The sequence below is a fragment of the Protopterus annectens genome, chromosome 8.part1, assembly GCF_019279795.1.
Source record: "Protopterus annectens isolate FY-2018-M chromosome 8.part1, PAN1.0, whole genome shotgun sequence".
Classification (NCBI taxonomy): Eukaryota; Metazoa; Chordata; order Ceratodontiformes; family Protopteridae; genus Protopterus; species Protopterus annectens.
This window is the reverse complement of record NC_056742.1, coordinates 547,241,751-547,265,468: the sequence shown is the minus strand read 5'-3', so window position 1 is coordinate 547,265,468 and position 23,718 is coordinate 547,241,751.

The following is a 23,718-nucleotide window of genomic DNA, read 5'->3' as shown; positions in this document are numbered from 1 at the left end:
ATCTGCACTGTACAAAGCTGAATTGGTGTGATCAAGGTCTGTAGGTTTTTAAACACCCAATGTCTCTGTGTGGGAAGCTCCATAATGACCCTTCACAAAGCTTTTGCAGACAAGGCTGTTTAAGCTTGTGTGGTGGTAGCTGCCAGGGTCTGTGGGAGGCATCTCCTTTTGTAGGAGTGGGACCACTGTTGCATGCGACACTAGTAAGTGTTCAGGTACAGATCCTGTAGCAAGGCTAAGGTTAAATAGATCTGTATATACAGGTTTATCTCCATCTGTAGTTCACATAGCATGCACCGGGGATACCATCAGGTCCCATTGATGCTGTGTACTGCCGTCTTGCTGACTCTTGGCGGCTCACATGGACATCCAGGGGATGACAGTGAGGTTACATACAGCTGTGATAACTATCATGTCTTGGGGGTGAGGGAGGGGGTGGCATTGCACTGAACTGGTCTGCTGTGGGTGTCAGTAATATCCCATCAGGTCCCTAGGATAAGTTGTTGTGTACTCAAATCTGAGCATATAAGGAGGGTTCCCACTCCAGGCGTCCAGACATAACTGAAGAAAAGCAGTGTGGTTACCTTCTCATCGTCTGTGGTGGTGATTTATGTCCCAAGTTGAACTTGGGTGTCTCATATGTGAAGAATGTAGCTTTCTACTACTGCTGATCACAGCTGCCTTACATTCTGGAGATGAAGCTCTGTTCGTGGCATTAGTACCTTCATCTGTTATACAGTTTGTTTATGGCTGGGGTCCACCAGAATAGGCCACTTTCCCTTTGCGGGTGAAGGTGTCATGGCATTCTCATTTGTGATTGCATGGTCCATGCTTACCTCGAGATGTCCGTGAGAGTGTCTGTGCAGGAGTCACCATTGTGTGTTGTGGTTTCCACTGGCCCAGTGGGCTTAATGGATACCATCTCAGTCCGAAGAAGTGTGAAGTCAGCTTCTGAGCTGTTTGTCACTATACCCCTGGTATCATACTAGCACGCGACACAGGTGTAAACAATTACCCAGAATCCATCAAACAAAATGGATATGCAGGTTTACAGATGCCCTAGGGGTGCAGCCTAGTATGAACTCCATTATGATACAGATTGTACAGGACACTACAGATAACCCCAAGGCTGTTGCAAATGATGGTAGTAAGCATGTTGTTGATTCCTGGATATGCTCCGGATCACACTGATATTACAAACAACATACCAGACACACACAGGTATGGCCAACATACATCCTGACATGTGCAGTGCAAACCCCATAACGCCAAATACCTTCCCAGCAGACTGCCGCCTCCCTGACATTATGTCACCCTTACCACAGGGATGCGTGCCAAAGAGCAGTGCACAACAACAGTGGGTGTTCTCAACAAAGGTGTCTCTGAATGGATAGGAAACAAACCACCACAGAATCATGAGAGGTTTGGTCTGCACAGCTATGGAAAGGACCAGCATGTACCACAGACATAATGATATTGTGGATCTATTGACACCGACTTTGACCCTACCCAGTGTGGGTTTACAAAGTGCAGACCCACCCCTAAACATGTGTGACTCAGTTGAAACAGCATTACAGTCAGTGATGAGGGCAATGTGGTCCACACAGTGTAGCTTCTTGGACCTTGCAAAGCCTTCTGCCTGGCCAATACCCTATAAAATTCGTTATAGATTTGCTCACCAGCTGATATATACACCCCAATGTCATGGGAGGTTGCAAACCAGACCAACGACAGAACTGACATGGTCAGACGTACAGCAGCCATGTCAGACTACAAACCACATATAACAGGCATCCCACAAAGCTTGGTCCTGGACCTTCACCATCTGGTATATATGCCCCATAAGTACAGGCCAACAAGTAAGGACTGTGCTGGAACATGTTTGTAGAGGACAACAACCCGCCTGACATATCTGATACACCAGCTGACACAAGCATCCCATAAAAGGGCCACATAGAAACAGACAGCTGGTGCCATAGCCATGTCAGCATGTTAAATGGTAGAAACAGTTTAGTCAGCCTCTGTGGATAATCCAGTAAGTGACCACCAATTCCACATAGGTGTCGCACCCATGACATTCCTAACATGTAATGCCAGAATGGGGACACAAGGTGATAGATATCCTGCATTGGACAAAAATGTGGCTGTAGGGTTAACAGCAACAATCCATATACCAACCTAATCATGAGGGTTATGACATCTAGCTAAGGGGAGGTCATTGTGGTTTTGCAGTTATCTTTCAGCAGCATTACAAATGACCACAACAGCGCCTGTGTGGTGTACCTCAACAGATAGATTCAGCAACTGTAAAGTCCACAACAGTACCTCACCAGGAGTATCAAAGAGCTGGAACACATGTAATGTGTCGCCTGATTAAACAGAATGCAGTTACACACACTGCCATGCCACTCCAGACACAAGCTGTGCCTGATGTAGAAAGCCATGTCCAAGCTGTCAGCAATGCACATGTGACCTTGCACAATGTGAATGGCACGGAGATATGCACATGGGGCACCTGAACCCCAGCACTGACATACATAGGACAAGCTGTACTGCATTATCCATAACACAGAAGCCACCACCACGCATGAGTAAACTACCAGTACAGGTTATCCATAGAGTCACTCATTTATTCTACTCAACAGGGATCCCTAGCAGTGGATGGGAGATGGTAGGTATACCCTGGGTATCAATGTTGTGTCACAGGTAGACAGAGGCACAGTATACAAAACAAGACATATGTCATGCCAAACTGCACTTATGATGTGTTGATGGACAAACACACTATCCAATAACCATTAGAAATGGCCTTGGGCACATCGGTAGTGTTTGCCAATGTACACCCATGTTGTGGAATACACTGCGGTTGGTTGAGGGCGTTGAAAGTAGTTCACATCTGAACATAATGCAACATGGTCAGATAGGTTCATAGGTTCATACTAGGCTATCTGCCCCAAGGCAGTTCTAAGCCCTAGTCCAGAGTCTGGTTGCGTACGCCACCCATATGGAAACAGTACTGTGCCCATTAGTTTGATCGCCTGTCTCCAGCAGTGACACAGTGGCGATCCCAGGGGTAAACCTATGATTTCCCATCCACAGGTCAGGATACCTCTTGAACAGAGCCAGCAGGTGCTGTGACTCACATGGACCGTGATTGTATTCACGGCATGGGAGTCTCCGAGTGATAAATCCACCCCAACATGTCCAATGTACATCCCTGCTACGGTGTAAGTCACTTGCACTATTGGTTCAGGTGGATCTGAAGATTTTGAGGTGGAGCATGTCCATTAATCCCTGGTTGGACATGCTTGCATGTCATGCACATGTCACCTCTAAGCAGACAGTATGTGACTGAATAGAGCTGTAGTGTTTCCAATCTGGCAGCATATGACAGATGTTGGAGACCCTTTATCCTTTGTTGGGGGACATTCAGGGTCTCCCACTTGCTGCAGATGTCAGGTGAGATACATCCAGATAAGGCAGTGTACCAGATCACCCGGTCCGATGGAAGTGAAGAGTACAGGGAACAATGACCCACTAGATCTGGATGTGGATCCCTTCCTGATCATGTGGACAATGTAGAAGGTCCTACTAGCCACTTTAGCAATGTGAGTGTCATCAGAACAGTGACTGTCAACCTGGGTCCCCAGGTCCATGATAAGCTCCCTGTGCTTAGAGGATTGCCACCTATATGGTAGCTTGGGGTTACCTTGCTTTCCCTGAAGGGTATGACTACACATGTTTGCAAGTTGACTTCAGGCCATGGCTCTGGCACCAGCTATCAGTGTCCGTGAGCACTTCTGAAGGATATCCGTGTCTGATGCACTGTCCACTATGGCACCCAGTGTGCAGTCATCTGCAAACTTTGTCAGCCAAAGTCCTCCCATGTTGGACTGTACTTCTGAGAAGTAGATAACAAACAATAGGGGCCAAGGACTGAGCCCTGTGTGAGACCACATGTGACTGGCATGGTGTCTGACATAGTGCCAGCAACTCTAACCCTGTGGGTCCTGTCTGTAAGACAGTTTGAAACCTGATCTTGTGACATATGGGTGTACATTTCTGTTGGTAGGGTTTCCTACAATACCTGAGTGGGGTATTGTGTTGAAAGTGTTTTCAAGGGCAAGGTAGGCTCTATGGACTGCCTTTGCTCATCAATGGCCTTAGTTACTGTTTTGATAATGTCAACCAAGTACAAAAGGCATGACTTGCCCTTGATCAACACAAACTGGGACAGGTACAATGTCTGCATGTCCTCCATATCTTTCTTCATGAGCTCCATTATGATCCTCTCCATAGCTTTGCAGACTACACTTGTTAAGCTTATGGGGCAGTAATTACCAGAGTCCATAGAGGCACTGCCTTTGTGCAGACATGCACAACTGGACCCTAAAGAGGCTGTTGTGCACAGTATGGAAATGTAAATCAGTGATAGGACTAAAGCCCAGGATAATGTCCACCACAGTGAAAGTACTGAACCACTACACTATACAGTACAACAGTGCTAGGTCAGTATGAATGGATGTTAACAATTGTATGCAAAGTATCCCATGCAAAAGCTGCAGGCACAGTATAATCCCTGTTGTGTTCACAGGAAGCATCTGGACAGTAACTACACAACATGTCACAGAACACACAACCTTAAACAGGAGTTATTTGTTGGAGTTCACACTCATCCACAACTGTGATGGGCTGCATAGTTCAACATATGGAAAGCTCACACTGGGCATGCTCACACACTTTGATAAATGAGACATCATTCACACAACATGCCATGGAAGGCTGAAGTGCGCATGCTCACACACTTAGTTCAAATCTTCCTCTTAACAACTGTGAAAACACAGCACAGGATGCACATTCACCATTCCAAACAATGAAGATCTCAGCACCCTATAAGTAGATCAGTAGAAATGGTCCCTCCCAGTAATCCGAATAGCGGCTCTGCTAATCCGTCTGTCTCTAGTGTCATAACATAGTTAGGTAGGGGTTTGAATCCAGCAAGTGGCATGTGTGTGTGTGAATGGGGGTAAGTGTCTGTATAAGTGTGTATGAGAAGCACATCCCTTTTGGCAACTGTGGAAACACACCACAGCTCATTCCACTTTCTAAACACTGATGATGTCAGCACCCTATAAGTAGATCAACTGAAATGAAATCTCCTAGAAATGTGAATAGCGCGCTCCGCTAATGCGTCCGTCTCTAGTATCATAACATAGGTAGGGGTTTGAATCCTGCTACGGGAATGTATGTGTGTTAGTATGAGTGGGGTTTGTGTGTGTGCATAACGCTGTGGAGGGAAGGTGCCTTTTGCCAACTGGGAGAACACACTACAGGGTGCACATCCCTCTTCGTAAACACAGATGATGTCAGCACCCTCTAAGTACAGCATTGGAAAAGATTGCTCCTACTAATGCAAATAGCACACTCTGCTAATGTGTCTGCCTTTAGAGTCATAACACATCTAGGTAGGGGTTTGGACCTTGCAAATGGAATGTATGCGTTTTACTGTGGGTGGGGTTGGTGTGTGTGCACAATGGCGGGGGTGGGATGTCTCTTTTGCCAAATGGGGCTATGCACTGCAGGGTGCACATTTCCCTTAACAAACAGTGATGTTGACAGCACCCTGTACAAACAGAACAACAACACAGAAGGTGTTGTTACCAATGATGCATGTAAGGTTACACTTCAAGTAATGTCCACAAAACAAAGTAGGATAAACAAATGCTCCTTTTACTCTATCCAAACAACATGGCAACAGACAACTGACACTACTCAGTATAGTGCTACATGCTACTGTAACATGCAGATGTACCAGAATATACCTAGATAGTGTTTTGAAGCCTGAATGTGGCAAGTGTGTGGATGTGTTATGTTACTGTGTGTGCATTTCCATATGGAAAACATGTTTGAGATATTGGCAATATTGTTGCAGACAGTTTAGGTGCAGATATCCCCCCCCCATTCTCCTACACAAGTGGAATTAGTTATCACAGATGACTGTAACCTCCCTATCCTCTCACATGTCCAGGTGAGGGCCACCCTCAACATTGCAGGACACATAGCATCACTGTTACAGAATGGTATCCCTGGATGTGTGCTACATTCACCCCAGGAGGACATGGCACCACATTACAGACTGATATTACTCCCTGGCCATACTACAGGATGTGTACCTGAAGAGTGCCATACATACACAGTGGTCCCACACCAATGAGGAGTAACCTCTACTGACCCTGGTATCTACTGCATCATATGCACAACTGGCCTTCTGTTCTAAGCTACGGAAGTGTCACGTATGGGCAACATGTACAGCAATATTACATATGTGTATATTTCAGGACTATGCACACAAAACCTATCTCATGGACAGAGCTATAGATAGTGAACTATGATACATTTGGAGGTGTCACAGTAAACACAGTATTAACCTGCTACTTTGCATTACCTGTGTTTGTGGCAGCTGTTGCTGTGTCAGTGGTGCTTGCTTGCTGCTTGCTGTTTGCTACTCATGGTTTTGCTGCTGGCTGTCTGTATATTTTCTCTTTCTCTCTCTCTCTCTCTCTCTCTCTCTCTCTTTCTCATTAGGTTTGTGCAATGACTGTATTGCATGAGTGGAGTGTGGGTACTGAATGCTTTTGTAGGTATCTGCATAGGTCCATGTGATGGCCCCTGCACCAATTGTAAGGCAGCATTTGCTAATTGCATGCAGCCAGGTGTGTGTTGATTGCATGTCTCACTGTGATTTCAGGACACTGCTATAAAGGTATGTGAGATAGGCGTAGCCCTTTCAGATTGTAGGTGGGCGATGCTGGTATGCTGTTGACAGTGTTCTGTGAGTGTGAAGGTTAGTATGGGAATCCAGTGATTTGGCCATTAAAACTTTGCCTCACATGCTTTGGATGGTACATCTCCTATATTGCCTTTATACTAATTCCTACTATTGACTGTTATATTTATTTTAGCAGAGTGATTTGTATGGCTGTCATGGCTTAGTGGTAGGTCATACAGACTAATGTTACCAAGGTCCTGGGTTCGAGACTGGCAGTGGGAATTTATTTTTGTCTCCAGACTTTCAAAATGAGTACAAGACATGTCAATCAAAGTGCCATAAAGGCACTTTTAAGCACTTTAAACCAGGTCTGCACTCGTTAGCATGAATGAAGAAGGAGGCGTGCCCAGTATGGCCTGGCCTTGGCAAAGAGGCAGCATAGCACATATGCTTGGTCAGTAGGAACACTGGGACTGATACCGCTCTGACTCACTCATACAGTAACAGGGATGCCTAACATGACACAACCTGCTTCCAAACGTACAGGAGTGTAGTATGTGTATCCGACAGAGGTGGCCCTGCAGCACCACCTGAGGCATGAATGCCATGTGTTAAGTAATGTAATATCATGTACAATATGCACACCTGAGGACCCCAACTAACATCCATATCCACTCATATGACCCTGTGGATACAGCTGCACATCATACAGTGATGTACATGTGCAAACACATGGAACAAGATACAAAATGAGGGTGACTAGCAATACATAGCATGGATAACCACACACCCATGTTTGTACCACAACAAGAAGCAACATGGAATAGCCATGGTCAAAAACCAATGGCTAAAACCGACTACTACTATATAGCTTGCTGCAGACCACTGTCCTAATAGCAGGAACTGCCCAAGGCCTATGTTCACAGGTTCATACTAGACTATCTGCCCTAGGGCATTTATAAGCCTAGCCCAGAGTTTTGTGGCTTCTGCCACCCGTGCAAGTTGATGGATAATATGCCCATTATTTTGCTGTGCCTCTGTCAAGCAGTGATACTGAGGTTATCCCTGGGGTATACCTGCAATCTCCCATCCATTGGTCACAATCTCACTTGAACAAAGCCAGTGAGGTGCTCAGCCTCACATGTACCAGGATGTTGTTCCACAGCATATGGACTCTCTGGGTGAGGAATCTGTCCCTTCAGCACATCCTATTAATATCTGTGTTGAGGTTTAGGTCTCCTGCCCTTGTAGTTCTGATGGATGTACAGGTCTTGAGGTGAAGCATGTTCATTAATCCTGGGTTGGACATAGTCTTGTATGTCAGGCACAGGTCACCTCTGAGCAGACAGTAGCGACTGAATACAGCTGGAATTCCTTCAGTCGGGCAGCATAAGAAATATGTTTGAGACCCTTTCACCTCCTGTCGAGGAATATGTGGGCCCATCCAATCTGAATGGGGCATTGTATGCAATCATTGGTCTGATGAGTGATGAGTACAGGGGAACAGTGACCTCCTTGATCTAGATGTGAATCACTGCATGATGAGGTGGCCAATGTAGAAGGCCTTCCAAACTACCCTGGCAATGTGAGTGTCAAACAAAATGTCACTGTCAATCTGGGTGCCCAGGTCCCTGATAATGTACATTGTGCTTACAGGATTGCCACCTAGATGGGAAGTAGTGGTAACCTTGTTCTTCCTGAAGGGTATGGCTATGCATTGTTTAGTGTGTAATGCAAGGCCATGGCTGTGGCACCAGTTAGCCGTCTCTATGAAACCCTTCTGAAGGATGTCTGTGTCAGATGGGTTTCCAACTATGCTTCCCAGTTTGCAGTCATCTTCAAACTTTGTCAGCCATAATCCTCCTGTGCTTGCTCGTACTTCTGAAAAGTAGATACTGAACAAATGTGGTCCCAGGACTGAGCCCTGTGGGACACCACTTGTCACAGCTCTGGAGTGTGAACTGGCACCAGCAACTTTGACCCTGTGTGTTCCGTCACTTAGCCAGTTTGCAACCCATGCTGTGATGTATGGGTTCACAATTAAGCTGGTGATGTTTTCAATGATACCTGAGTGGGGTATTGGTGAAAGCCTTTGCCAGGTCAAGGTAGGCTGTGTGGACTGCCTTGCCCACGCCAATGGGTGAGTGTTTTGAGAAAGTCAACCAAGTTTAAAAGGCATGATCTGCCCTTGACAAAGCCAAACTGGATTGGACCCAATGTCTGCAAGTCCCCTATGTCTTCATTTAGAATTCCCATTATGATCCTCTCCATAGCCTAGCAGAACAGGCTTGTCAAGGGGATGGGATGGTAGTTTCTGGGGTTGGTGGAGGCACCACCTTTGTGAGGTGGGTCCACCATTGATGTATGCCACTCCTTGGGAACATATCCTGAGGTGAGGCTAAGATTAAACAGCTGCCCTAACTGCGGGTGTAATTACTCATTGAGTTCATGGAGCACACAACTGGGGACACCATCAGGTCCCATGGATAAAGTGTTTTCTGCCTTGGATTGAGCAGTTCCCACCCCAGCAGTGGAGATGTTTGGGCGGCTAAAATCCTCTGGTGTGCATACCCCCCCAGTTGGGGGGAGGGAGAAATCTGCACTGAACCTGTCAGCCAGTATGTTGCCAATGTCTGTAGGTGCAGTGATATCAACATCATTCTGAACTAAGTCTGAGCATATCTGGGAGTTTCCTCCCAGGTTTCAAACATAGGTAAAAAGGCCTCATGATTGTCCCTGAGTCCTGAGTGGGTTTACTCTCTAAACATGCCTCGGATGATTGTATGGGGAACCCAGTGTTTTACTCACAATGAGCAGGGTGTCTTCCCCATACGGATTACACTCTATCTTGTAGTAGCTCCTTCCTTGTGTTGTACAGCTTGTTTATGGCTAGGGTCCACCAGACTGGATGCTTGCCTGTGGTACAAAGAGTCATTATTATTTTGGATTGCCTGAACCATGCAGTCCTGGAGGTGCTGGTAGAAGGCATTTCTAAGTGATACAGTGGCTTGGGTAATGGTGTCCGCTGGCCTGGGGGCCTTGAAAGAGACCACACCAGTGCTCAGAAATGTGAAGTCGGCATTTGACAAGGTCTTCACCGTTTCTTTTCCCATCTGGGGTGTGGGTGGGATGTGGACTCCCACTGAGAGTAGTCCATGATCTGATCTCACCAATGATGGGTATACATCTGGTGTTGAACAGTGTGACCCCATGTTTGTGATGATGTGTTCTAGTATGTTGCCTCCACTTGAGGGGATTGGGACCAGTTGTTCCATGGCATTTCAGTGTATGAACTCTTGGAACCTTTGTGTTAGAGTGTTGTGGCATGATTAGTGATCCCAGTCTATATGTGGATAGTTGGAATCACCCAGTAGGATGGTGTTTGGAGATACATTTATCCCCTTCAGTGTTTGCAGGATAGCTGTGTGAGGTACCTGAGTTTGAGCGGGTGGCATGTAACATGCTACAAACTGCAGAGCAGTCTTGCCTACGGTCACTGGCACCTGGATGGTCTCCGATGCATAGTGTGTTGCCACCAACCATGAGGTGAGGGTGTCCTTGATGAATATGGACACCCACCATCCTTCTTGTTGTTGTCGGGATGCTGGTGCGGAATGCATGAGATGAGGTAACACCCGATAGTGCTGGGGTGCTGTCAGAAACTGTGAACCAGGTTTCAGGCACAGCACAGACATCAATGTGCTACATACTGAGAAGGGCATAGAGTGTGTGCAGCTTGAGGTAGAGACCTTGGGCATTGAGCAGCATCAGCCGTAGTGTCTTTCCTTTACTGTGTTCTAGGGTGGTAGGTGTAGAATCCTATTTCCAGTTGTGATTGTATGGTCCATGCTGTCTGACATCTAGCTAAGGGGAGGTCATTCTGGTTTTGCAGTTATCTTTCATCACCAGTAGAAATTACCACAACAGCCCTGTGGGGTGTACCTCATGCACACACATCCAGCACCTGTAAAGTCCACAACAGTACCTCACCAGGAGTATGACAGAGCTGGAACACATGTAATGTGTAGTCTGATTAAACAGAGTGCAGCTCCACACACTGCCATGATGTCCACCCAGATGCAAGCTGTGCCTGGCGTGAAAGCCATGTCCAAGCTGGAATCAATGCACATGCTGCACCTTGTACAATCTGAATGGCAGGTAGCTATGCACATGAGGGAACTGAACCCCAGCACTGACATATATAGGACAGGCTGTACTGCATTATCCAAAACACAGAAGCCACCCCCACACATGAGTAAACTAACACTACAGGTTGTCCATAAAGACACTGGTTGAGTCCCTCAACAGGAATCCTAATGAGTGGATGGGAGATGGGAGGTTTACCCTGGGTATCAATGTTATGTCACAGGTAGACAGAGGCACAGTATACTAAACAAGACATATGACATGTCAAACTAAACACAATGTGTTGATGGACAAACACATTCTCCGACTAGCATTAGGTCAAGATACCTCTTGAACACAGCCAGCAAGGTGCTCTGCCTCAAATGGACCAGGATTGTATTCCACAGCATAGGAGTCTCCGAGTGATAACTCCATCCCTACAACATGTCCAACATACATCCCTGCTAAGGTGTCAGTCACCTGCACTAGTGGTTCAGGTGGATCTTCTGAGTCTGAGGTGGAGCATGTCCATTAATCTCTGTTTGGACATGGCCTCGCATGTCAGGCACATGTCACCTCTAAGCAGACGGTATGTGAGTGAATAGAGTGTGAGTGTCTTCAATCTGGCAGCATATGACAGCTGTTGTGGTTCCTTGATCCTTTAGGTGGGGACAGTCAGGGTGTCTCCAATTGCTGCAGATGTTGGGTGAGATACAGCCAGAATAGGGCATTTGACTTGATCACCGGTCTGATAACTGAAGAGTACAGGGGAACAATGACCCACTAGATCTGGATGTGAATCCCATCCTTATCAGGTGGGCAATGTAGAAGGTCTTCCTAGCCACTTTAGCAATGTGAGTCTGAGAAGAATGGCGACTGTCAACCTGGGTCCCCAGGTCCGTGATAACCTCCTCTGTGCTTAGAGGATTGCCACCAATATGGTAGCTTGGGGTCACCTTGCTTTTCCTGAAGGGTATGTCTACACATGTTGTGCACTCTGACTTCAGGCCATGGCCCTGGCACCAGCTATCAGTTACTGTGAGTCCCTTCTGAAGGATATCTGTGTGTGATGCACTGTCCACTATGGTGCCCAGTGTGCACTCATCTGCTAACATTGTCATCCAAAGTCCTCCCATGTTGGCCTGTTCTCATGGGAAGTACATGACAAACAATGGTGGCCAAGGACTGAGCCCTGTGTGACACCACCTGTGACCAGCCTGGAGTCTAACATAGTGCCAGCAACTCTAACCCTGTGGGTCCCGTCCTAAAGCAGCCAGATTGCAACCCATCTTGTGACATATGGGTTTACATTTCAGTTGTGAGGCCTTTCCACAATACCTGAGTGGGGTATTGTGTTGAAAGTGTTAGCAAGGCCAAGGTAGGTTGTATGGACTGCCTTTCCCCAACAATGGCCTAAGTGACCAATTTGAAGATGTCAACCCAGTACAAAAGGCATGATCTGCGCCTGACCAAGCCAAAATGGGATGGGTACAATGTCTGCATGTCCCCTATATCTTTGTTTATGAGCTCAATTATGATCCTCTCCATAGATTTGCAGACTACACTTGTTAAGCTTATGGGGCAGCAATTAACAGGGTCTGTAGAGGCACTGCCTTTGTGCAGATGTGCACAACTGGACCTTAACCAGCCTGTTGTGCACACTATGGAAATGTAAATCAGTGATAGGACTGAAGCCCAGGATACTGACCACCACAGTGAAAGTACTGAAACACTACACTAGACAGTGCTACAGTGTTAGGTCAGTATGAACGGATGTTGACAATTGTGTGCAAAGTAGGCCATGCAAAACCTGCAGGCACAGTATACTCCCAGTTTTGTTCACACAAAAAGCATTCGGACAGTAACTACACAACATGGCACAGAACACACAACCATAAACTGGAGGTATTTGTTGAAGGTCACACTCATCCACAAATGTGATGGGCTGCAGAGTTCAACATATGTAAAGCCCACACTGGGCATGCTCACACACTTAGATAAATGAGACATCTTTCACACAACATGCCACAGGAAGGCTGAACTGGGCATGCTCACACACTTGGTCCAAATGTTACCCCTAGCAAATGTGAAAACTTCTAGACACTGATCATGTAAGCACCCTATAAGTATATTGGAGAAAAGGATTCTCTCAGTAATCCGAATAGCGCGCCGTGCTAATGCGTCCGTCTCTAGTGTCATAACATAGTTAGGTAGGGGTTTGAATCCAGCAGGTGGCAAGTGTGTGTGAAGGGGTGTAAGTGTGTATGAAAGAAACATCCCTTTTGGCAACTGGGAAAACACACCACAGGATGATCATTCCACTTTCTAGACTCTGATGATGTCAGCACCCTATAAGTATATTGGAGAAAGGATTCTCTCAGTAATCCGAATAGCGCGCGTGCTAATCGTCCATCTCTAGTGTCATAACATAGTTAGGTAGGGGTTTGAATCCAGCAGGTGGCAAGTGTGTGTGAAGGGGATAAGTGTGTATGAAAGAAACATCCCTTTGGCAACTGGGAAAACACACCACAGGATGATCATTCCACTTTCTAAACTCTGATGATGTCAGCACCCTATAAGTATATCAGGGAAAGGACTTTCCCCAGTAATGCGAATAGCTGTGCTAATCGTCCGTCTCTAGTGTCTTAACATAGTTAGGTAGGGGTTTGAATCCGCAGATGACAAGTGTGTGAAGGGGTAAGTGTGTGGGTATGAAAGAAACATCCCTTTTGGCAACTGGGAAAACACACCACAGGATGATCATTCCACTTTCTAAACTCTGATGATGTCAGCACCCTATAAGTATATCAGGGAAAGGACTTTCCCCAGTAATGCGAATAGCGCTGTGCTAATGCGTCCGTCTCTAGTGTCTTAACATAGTTAGGTAGGGTTTGAATCCGCAGATGACAAGTGTGTGTGAAGGGGTAAGTGTGTGGGTATGAAAGAAACATCCCTTTGGCAACTGGGAAAACACACCACAGGATGATCATTCCACTTTCTAAACTCTGATGATGTCAGCACCCTATAAGTATATCAGGGAAAGGACTTTCCCAGTAATGTGAATAGCGCTGAGCTAATGCGTCCGTCTCTAGTGTCTTAACATAGTTAGGTAGGGGTTTGAATCCAGCAGATGACAAGTGGGTGTGAGGGGGGGTAAGTATGTGGGTATGAAAGAAACATCCCTTTTGGCAACTGGGAAAACACACCACAGGATGATCATTCCACTTTCTAAACTCTGATGATGTCAGCACCCTATAAGTATATCAGGGAAAGGACTTTCCCCAGTAATGCGAATAGCGCTGTGCTAATCGTCCGTCTCTAGTGTCTTAACATAGTTAGGTAGGGGTTTGAATCCGCAGATGACAAGTGTGTGTGAAGGGGTAAGTGTGTGGGTATGAAAGAAACATCCCTTTGGCAACTGGGAAAACACACCACAGGATGATCATTCCACTTTCTAAACTCTGATGATGTCAGCACCCTATAAGTATATCAGGGAAAGGACATTCCCCAGTAATGCGAATAGCGCTGTGCTAATCGTCCGTCTCTAGTGTCTTAACATAGTTAGGTAGGGTTTGAATCCGCACATGACAAGTGTGTGTGTAGGGGGGTAAGTGTGTATGATTGATATATCCCTTTTGGCAACTGGGAAAACACACTACAGGATGCACATACCCATTTCTAAACGATATCACAATTATGTATGGCTTTTGATTACAGACATGCCATGTGTGTTGTGCACACACAGAATGCCCATGTATGTGGGATGTCCTCACAATAATGCATGACATTGATTACACGGTTATGGCAATGAACACATGATGTATGTGTGTGCCAAATACACATATGTACCTGTGACTTTCAATAGTTACCATGTGTGATGCCTGCCACATGTGAATACATGGTATTTGCACAGGGTAACATTATGACCGTGGTCTTCTGTGCAGATGCTGCATGTGGGATGTGTATATACAGTGTGAGATGTAGATGCTATCAGCCTAGTAGTGAGGGATGCACACCTGGTCTGGGGCATAAGGTCTACATGTTGTTAATGTACAGGAGCTGCATGTTTTCACCTGTTGTGGGAGTGGTAAGACAGTATTCCATAGCAATGCAGTGACTGCATGCTAAGAACCATTCAGCTAGGGTGTTGTAGATACACTTATTCATTAGCATTCAGTAATTTGTCGGAATCCCTGGTGAGGGTCTGATGCCAACCAAGGTCAGGGTCTACCAGCCTGTGTCACTTGCTCAGTGATCCCTTCCATGTTCCCTATCACGTATCCCAGTGAGCGACATCCCACATCAGCTGTGGTGGCATGGACAATGACTGAGTCATATGTGTCCATGCATCTGACTGACTTGTATGTTGTTGTTACAGTTTGGCCATGTGTTTCCATCTCATACATGTGATGTACATCAATGGGTAGGGGATAGGGTTGACTGTGTACATGTGGCAGCTGTGACATTACTACATGACACACATATTCCACAACTGTACCATAGAGGTGACTGACAACTGACCTTTGCACATGCTACCAGAGTATTGAGATTACATTGGTGATTGACAGCACATAGGGCCAATGGTGAAAAAGAGACATAGGTCCATAGGTTCGTACAGGGATATCTGCCCAGGGCATGTATCCACCTAGCCAGAATGTGCGTGCCTTTCAACATGCATTGTGAATCTGTCTTGCTATGCCCTTTCCAAGGTTAGTATACTGTGCCTCTTTCTCACAGTGACACATAAGTGATACCCAGGGTAACCCTACAATGTCACATCCAGTCATTAATATCGCTCTTGAGGATAGTCACTGAGTCAGTCCGCCTAACCTCTATTGGGATAATAATCAGGAATGAAGGGTGCCTCTGAGTTGTGAATGTGCCCCTCCACCATGTCCTATGTATATCACTCCTGAAGTTCATGTATTTCCAGCGTGTATCCTGGTGGGATCTGGATATTCTGAGATGCAGCATGGCCATTACGTGAGGGTATGACCTGGCCTTCTATGTAAGGCACAGATTGCCTATGAAGAGGCAGTATGTCACTGAGTAGAGCTGCTGCTACTTTAACCAGTCAGTATGTGGCATCTGTTTGAGCACTTTGATCCCTTGTCGAGGTACATATGTGGTAGCCCCAGTTGCTGCAGGTGTCTGGTAAGGTGCATGCCGACAGGTTCATCATAGTCAATTATGGGCATGATGAGGGATGAGTAAAGCGGCACAATGTCCTCCGCTGGCCTACATGTGGATCCCATGATGATGTGGCCCATATCACATGCTTACCTAACCACTTTGTCCATGTTGTTGTCAAATGGTAGGATGCTATCAACCTGCGTACCCCAAGGTCCATAATTCCTAGGTCTGCACTTACTGGATTAACACATATGTGGTACATTGTGGTCATTTACTGTTTGACAAAGGGGATGACTATACTCTTTCTGTCATTCATGTTGAGGCCATGGCTGTGGCACAAGTCGTGTGTTTGCAAGAGTCCCTTTGGAGGATCGTGTGTTAGCTGTTTGGTTTATTTTGGTGTTCCGGCTGCAGACACCTGTGATGTGCTGAGCCACAGTACTTCCATGTTGGCCTGTACCTATGACAAATATATAATGAACATGACAGCCCCTAGGGCTTTGCCTTGTGGGACACCACTTGTACCAGGTTGGAGGCTGACATGGCTCCAGCAATTCTACCATGTGTGTTCTGCCCTTGAGCCACTGTGCAATACCCATAGTGACATAGGGGTTAATATGTACACTGGTGAGCTTCCTAGAATGCACAAGTGGGGTATTGTATCCAAGGCTTATGCAAGGTCCAGGTAGGCTGTGTGGACCTCCTACCCCTTGACAGTGGCCTTGGTGACTGTTTCAAACAAAGCAAACAGGTTTGATAGGCAGGATTTGCCATTGACAAAGCCAAACTGTGTATGGTGACATGTCTGTAGGTCCACAATATCTAGATATGTGAGGTTCTTGATGATTCTTGCCATAGCTTTGCAGACAAAGCTAGTCAGACATATGGGGCGAGTAGTGTCCAGGATCCGTGTCGGCACCACCTGCATGTTGAGGGACCACTGTTGCTGTATGCCACTCTGGCCACATATCATGTATTAAGGCTGGGATTGAACAGTGGTGTTATGTCTGGGTGTAGCTCTTCTTGTGGTTCATGTAGGACACAGCCTGGGACACTGTCTGGTCCCATTGATGCAGTGTTTACTGCTTTGGGAAGGGCATCTCTTACCTGAGCATCTGTGATGTCAGGGGGGGAAGCACTGTGATGCGAGACATATGTTCCCTTTTGGTGTGGTGGGGAGAGAAGGCAGCATTGAACCTGTCCACTAGGATGATGGCAATGTCTGTGTGTTTTATATTTTGTGTGACATATTGTATTACCTCTGAGCATATCTGGGTAGTACCACCCAGGTTACTAACATAACTACAGGCAGCCTTGTGATTATCCTCAGTGGCTTGTGGAATCCTCTCTCAAAGATGGCCTTAGACAATCATATGGGTGCCTGTAGTTGTCTTCCAATACTCATCAGTGGTGCCTTCACATTTTGGGAGGTTGTTGTATCATGTAGTGGCGCCATCCTTCTATTGTATAGTGTGTTTATGGCTGGTGTCCGGTGGCCAGGACATCTGTCTTTGGAGAATTGGGTCATGCTTTCATATGTGGCTTCATGATCCATGCATTCCTGAATGTGTCCACAGAATGCCTCTATACAGGTATCTGCAGTCTGGTCCATATTTTCAACAGGCCTTGGGCTTCCACATCATTTATGAGGGGTGTGCACTTGCTTGACATGAGCTGTTGACAGGCGTGCACTCCAGACAGAGCAAGGGGAGGTCACAGTCAGCTACCTGTTGGGACGCTCTCCTGGACCACATGGAAAGAGACAGAGGAGCTCTTACAGCACCCTCTCAAACTCAGGTCTCCCACACAGCCTTCATGCTGACACAGGAGAGTTTAGATTACTCTGCAAACACCATCATACTGGGTGATGCCAGCTACCCAAACATAGACTGTGTACATTACACAGGCCACAATACCCAAGCTCTAAGATTCCCATTGATCAGACATTCTTTGGCTATGGAACAGGTAACCAACCTTCCACAAGAGGGCAGATATACTAGAGCTGATCTTTACAAACATGAGTAAAAACTAATCACCACTGGGAGTATATCCCTCATTGTTGCAATCAAACCATATACTAATCACACTGGTGTTTTATTCCCATATACAAACAACATGTGTACAGACAACTAAGTGCCAGTACTCAGTATAGTGTTACATGCTACTTGAACATGCACATGTGCCGAATATACCTAGATAGTGTTCTGAAGCCTGTATGTCGCAAGTGTGTGGTTGTGGGATGTGTCTGTGTGCATTTCATTATGGGAAGCATGTTTGCTGTGGCAATCAGGGTACTACAGTACCTGATGCACATTACATCTTCCAACTGATGAGGTTGCCTGCACCCTGTGAGTACAGGTAGAGAAGGGGATGCCAGTAGTAAACAACATAGTGCACTTCTGAAATGTGTACCTGTCATGTATCAACAGCTACTCATGTAGGGTGATAAATAATGGGAATGGCAGGTGGCGTGTGCATGTGTGTGGGTAGCAGGGTGTGTATAAATGCATGTGTGACAGAACAGATACATGTAGCTGAATCTACATAACAGCACAAGATGCACATTGCCATAGTCAATGTTAGCATGTGATGGTGTGCAGCAGGTACACTTTGTTAAGTAGTATGGGTGCAGATAACAATTGAGGACATTCATACAGTTACTGCAGCAGGACTGATGGGATATACACACATTTATACTGCAACACACAACAGTTACCAACATGTTACTACTTATACACATCTATGTAGTCACCCTGTGCATCAGCAACGTGTTTACCTTTACCTGCACCGATGTTGTAGTATGCAGGAGGTGGCACAGTGTCATCATATGCACAGGGTGTGGGTTAGATATGCCCAAGCCGGCCACTGGTAACACCAATTGACATGTGTGTGTATGTGTGTTTGTGAGGGGCAGCAGTACAGGGTGGACCGTTGTTGGTGCAGTGTGTGTGTGTATGTGTTTGCCCTAGGTGTTAGGTTTCTGCATGTGTGTAAGCACACAGTCCCACATAATGGCTGCCATGTACAGGGTTTTGTGGACAGCCACAGACTGCACCTGTCAGGTCATCCAAATCAGTGTCTGTGGGCACGGACACGGTACCTGTGCCTGGCAGGGTGCTACGGGCGTATCCGGTACTAACCCAGACTGGGTACTGTCATCGGAAGCAGGGGTGTGTTGACTGGACACAGTTCCCTGTTGGGACTGTCCAGAGCCACGTGCACGTGGTCTCCTGGGGCGTCTGGATGACAGCACAGACCCAGCATTGCTGGGGCTGGTGCTGGCACTTGAGGCGCAGCAGTGGGCCCGTTGTCGTCTGCGGCCACTGCCAGCTGGTGCTCTTGCTGGCATACGGCCACGTCGACGCCGCAAACGCACACCATCGCCCTGGCCCATGGACATCTGGTTGTGGAGCAGCTGTTGTATGTCCCCACAACGTCTGTCAACGACATCTGTGAAGTTACGGATAGCATTCGCAACATCATGCATGCCGTCTGTCATGGCTATGCGACATGCTCTCAGCTCCCTCAGACCCTGTCTGGTGTACCTTTCCATACGTGCCTGTGCCTGCATGACAGTTCTAAACATAGTGGAGGTTGACATACCTCCTGGGCACGTCGGCCAGAGGCAGTACGCCACGGATGCCCCGAGAACCCATGGGCGACTGTCTGCGTGGTACCATTCGAGGCCTCTGCACATGGCTGCCGTGTGAGGATGCATGTGCCACAGGTACCACATTACCCTGATCTATGCCCACTGCTGACTGTCCATCACCTAGGGACAATGGTGATAAAGGATGTAACGGCAGGATGACTGTGCGCGTGGCGGGGTTGAAAGCTGTGTACTGTCAATTGGCTGACCAATGGCGGACCCAGACACACCTTCCTGCACCATTACAGACATTTCATCATCATCAGTACCTGGGGCACAAGATTCAGGTTCCCTGCTGCAGGTCACCAGAGCAGCACCAGAACCTACGGGAGGAAAACATGGAACACAGATTACAGTCTCAATACATATTTGAAAGAGATGAACTTCAATACTAATGCACACATTCAGAAATGGACACATGCACTCATGGACACTAACACACATGCACACTTGGGCACAGGCACACTTGCACACATGCACACCCCACAGTAAACACACACATCAATACCGTGTTACACTACTCAATTTACTACCTGTCAATTACAGTTATTGTGGACACAGTCACCAGCATGTCTACTACAGAGTTACACTACTCTTCCTAGTTTTATAAATTGTTTTACAGATACTGTTAAAAAGACTCACCAGCATGTATGGCCTGCCTCGGTGATACATGGGAGGGACCTGGAAGTGTGAAGAGAGTAATGTCAGTGGGCACATGTGTGCCATTTGTTTTGCACATGATACAGTACAGTAGTACACTAGTTCCCTTATACACATCAGCTGCACATCATGTCTGTATATATATCATGATGACAGATACATACCACATGCACACCTTATGCGTGCATGAAGTAACAGCGTACAGAACAGTCATATGTACATACCAGGAGTTAACTCTAATCTCACCCTTACCTCTCTTCAAACGTCAACTCAAATTGTACTTCCAAAACCACTGGCTTTGTTCTTCTTGGAGTCCAGGCTAATGTCCCTCTCCCTATGCTCTCTTCACCTTTAACCCCTCATTGTGCATAGAAACTAGCTTCTACCCTGTTTCTTTCACCTTGATGTCCTTCTATGCTCTGACCTACTTCTCCCATCCCTCCCACCTCCTCTTGACTGTCTTCCTTCTTTTCCTCACTTCCCTTCTTGACTCCTGCCTCTTCCATATCATTGTATCTGTCATACTCCTTCTACTTCTCTACCCTTCTGAGCCCTAACTATTATGTATATGGCTTTTGCCTTATTGCATAACCATTATGCTTTAGGTAGGATTGCTTTGAAACCAACGGTACATTGTGTATGACTATAAACTGTTTGACTTCCTTACATGTATGTTTATTTAATTAACAGGCTGGTGTACAATTCTATTATGTTGGCTGTCTGTATTGACAACTTGTCTGTCTGCCTTTATTACGTTATGTGTGGAGCTTTTCTCCACATGCCTCTACTGAAAATGAACTCATATCCAGCTAGACTATATGGGTCAACAAATGTAAAAGTAATAACAATAAATGAATATGGCATCTTACCTGCACGCTCGCTGTCTTGCTGATGTGTGGATCCAACCTCCATCATGATGCATGATGGCAGATGTTGTTCTGGGGCTGGATCCACAACACTTAGCAGTAGCCCCTCCTGTCTGGTGAGGGGCACAGTGTGTGGCCACCCCCCCACCTGTGGCAGCCTGTTGCCTGCGGATATCTGCAGCACGCTGGCGGACATTTCTTATCAAATCACTGCAGTGATGTCTCACCTGCTCATATGTCCTATCATGCATGCCAACATCATTTATCCTGCTAACAAGGCTTTGCCACAGTGCAGACCTCTCCTGCTGGTTCTGGGTGGTGCGTGAAAACAGGATGGCATAGTCACGCACCAGGCTCTGGTGGATCACGTCATCCTCTGCAGCAGAGTACGGATTTCTCTTAGGTGCCATGTCTATCTGGAAAGGTACACAAACAGGTTATCAGCATAGTATCTCAACAATACATGGTACACATTCTATACAGGGAGTGTTAACTTCTACTTATTACTGATTGGTTAAAACCTGATTACAGTGTAGCTATCATTCTATGTCATTTGTACTAAGTACTTGGCCTTCAGACCAGTTGTTTTACATTAGGGAGGTTGGTGGCAAGCACTGTGGTGGCAGGACACATATCTTTCATCCATTGAAGTTGGGAACTGCTGATTGTGGGCCCAGTGTACAAGTGTATTACTTCTGGTATGGGCAGTTGTCCTTTAGGCCAGTTATTTAACATTAACGAGGTTTGTGGTCTGCACTCATGTGTGACAATAGGCTGTACTCTGCCATTCATAGCTGGGGACATCTGGTATCAGGTTTATAGTGCATGCATATCTGAGCTGTATCTTACTGACATTGCTACACCTTGTTTGTTGTAGCAAACACTACATCCAGGCCTCCTGCATCTACCTTTGTTTATATGCTTGTTATCTGTTAGCTTGTTATTTCACTGGTATGCTACTTCCACATAGTACACATCTTTGAAACACATCTGTGACTCACTACTGTTATCTGCATTGCTTACTGTACGTACTTCCATGTTACACATGACAGCAAGTGACTGCTTGTCATTGTTGCATTTACTTCATTGTGACACATTGCACTTAGGTTACCTGGCATTTGCTCACTGACGCTTTTATGTCAGTCAGCAGTTGTAGGTAATGTCAGTACACCCTCACTCCCCACTGGACCTTGTTTTCAATCATTAGTGATTACAGAGTTCACAATAGTATTCTAGCATGTCCAGAGGTCAGTTGTCAGTTCCTCCTCAGTCCAGCTGGTGAGTGTGGTACTCCAGAGACAATGTTAGAACAAATGCATGTACACAGACATACCCCTCCTCCTAACGACAAATTCAAACTCATGTGAGTGATGCAACCATATACCAGACTGGAGGCTAGGCTCTGTCTACTCAATACCGCCATAACCAGTCACGTGGCAAAGGGGATCACTCACTACACTTCCAGTCTCACGTAGACCTAACACAACAGCGGACCTAACACATGATCACACATGATCATACTTGTAGGCTCAGACCACAGCTCTGCCTATGCAGCAGAGACCTCCTATGCAGACATCCAGGCAACCACTACCACATGAACGAACATGTGCAACACATATCACACAAAGCCAATGTGCTGAACACTCACAGCCATTAACAGTTAACAACACACCTCATACACCTGTACTAGGTGCCTCTATGATCAGGCACACTCACATCACGTTCACCAGGCTTAACGAGGTGAGGGTCACGGTGTGCAGCCTGTCAGGCACTATGACCTGCCACATAACACAAACAGTCAGGTAACCCCAAGGCAGGTACAGGTATGACTCAGTCAATGTCCATGCTGCTGTGAATGGCCTGACACATTCCTCCCTGGACTACATGACATGAGACATTACAGAGCTCTCTGAGCACGTAGCCCAGGACAGTTTGACCCTGACCTTGAGTAGCATCCTACCCTCACCTAGAACAATGCCACAATATCAAGGCACAATTATCCCTTCCAACAATTGACTGACATACTGGTGTCATTCACAGGTGTGCCAATCCCTGCCATCTTGGGGTGGTATGCTTTGCTAGGGACAGCTTGCACCTGTCACCACAGTCCTATTGACATTTGGCAGAGCCTCCTGCTACACCCATTGTGCCTGTATTAGGCAAGGCTCATAAGGCAAACCCACATCCATTTGTATCACAAAGGATGAGGAAGTAAGAGTGATGCTACTCAACACTGGACGTCTAGACCCAAGGATGCACGCACCCAAAACCCTACCTAGCATTATGGACATCGATATCTGTGCAGTAACATGAACCTGTTTCAGGTTTCACAGGAGCACACCAGTACTACCACGTTATAGCTGTTACCATTCTTGTCGGCCACAACACTTGAACAAGGGAGGGGAGTATCAGTATTCAATGCAGATTCCCACGCCTCCACATTGGTGGCACAGTACAACATAGGTGTTAGGCCATTGGGTACAGTAGGCGTGGTTGGGTCCTGGGGAAGAAACATG